Source organism: Mustela nigripes, chromosome 1 (genome assembly GCF_022355385.1).
Source record: "Mustela nigripes isolate SB6536 chromosome 1, MUSNIG.SB6536, whole genome shotgun sequence".
NCBI classification, from domain to species: Eukaryota; Metazoa; Chordata; class Mammalia; order Carnivora; family Mustelidae; genus Mustela; species Mustela nigripes.
The window spans coordinates 263501058-263502404 of record NC_081557.1 but is presented as its reverse complement, the minus strand read 5'-3'; positions in this window follow the sequence as shown (position 1 = coordinate 263502404).

The window sequence follows — 1347 nt, the reverse complement described above, 5'->3', positions numbered from 1 at the left end:
GATAATAAATTTATTTATTATATGTGTTGGAGGGGATGTGGAGAAAGGGGAACCCTCTTACACTGTTGGTGGGAATGCAAGTTGGTGCAGCCTCTTTGGAGAACAGTGTGGAGATTCCTCAAGAAATTAAAAATAGAGCTTCCCTATGACCCTGCCATTGCACTCCTGGGTATTTACCCCAAAGATACAGATGGAGTGAAAAGAAGGGCCATCTGTACCCCAATGTTCATAGCAACAACAGCCACAGTCACCAAACTGTGGAAAGAACCAAGATGCCCTTCAACGGACGAATGGATAAGGCAGATGTGGTCCGTATACACTATGGAGTATGATGCCTCCATCAGAAAGGACGAATACCCAACTTTTGTAGCAAGATGGACGGGACTGGAAGAGATGATGCTGAGTGAAATAAGTCAAGCAGAGAGAGTCAATTATCATATGGTTTCACTTATTTGTGGAGCATAACAAATAGCATGGAGGACATTGGGAGTTAGAAGGGAGTTGAGGGAAATTGGAAGGGGAGGTGAACCATGAGAGACTATGGACTCTGAAAAACAATCTGAGGGTTTTGAAGGGGTGGGGGTGGGAGTTTGGGGTACCAGGTGGTGGGTATTATAGAGGGCACGGATTGCATGGAGCACTGGGTGTGGTGCAAAAATAATAAATACTGTTATGCTGAAAATAAATAAATAAATTTTAAAAATATTTTTAAAAATTTTTAATTTTTTTAAAGATTTTATTTATTTGACAGAGAGAGAGTGAGCGAGGCAGCGAGCACAAGCAGTGGGAGAGGGAGGGAGAGGGAGAAGCAGGCTCCCCACAAAGCAGGGAAAGCCCGATATGGGACTTGATCCCAGGACCCCGGGGTCATGACCTGAGCCGAAGGCAGTGGCTTACCCCACTGAGCCGCCAGGCCCTCAAATTTATTTATTTTAGAGAGCATGAGCCAGAGTGGTAGAGAGAGAGGGAGGGAGAATGTCAAGCAGACTTCCTGCTGAGCACAGAGCCTGATGCAGGGCTTGAGATCACAACCTGAGCTGAAACCAAGGGTAGGACACTTAACCGACTGAGTTACCCCAGTGTGTTCCTCTTTATTTTTTTAAACATTTTATTCTTAAGTAATCTCTGCACCCTGCCTGGGGCTTAACCTTCCAACCCCAGATCAAGAATTGCATGCTCTACTGACTGAGCCAGCCCGGTGCCTTAAGGATAATATTTTATTTTAGGGCACCTGGGTGGCTCAGTGGGTTAATCCGCTGCCTTTGGCTCGGGTCATGATCTCAAGGTCCTGGGATCGAGTCCCACATTGGGCGCTCTGCTCAGCAGGGGGTGTGTTTCCTTTCCTCT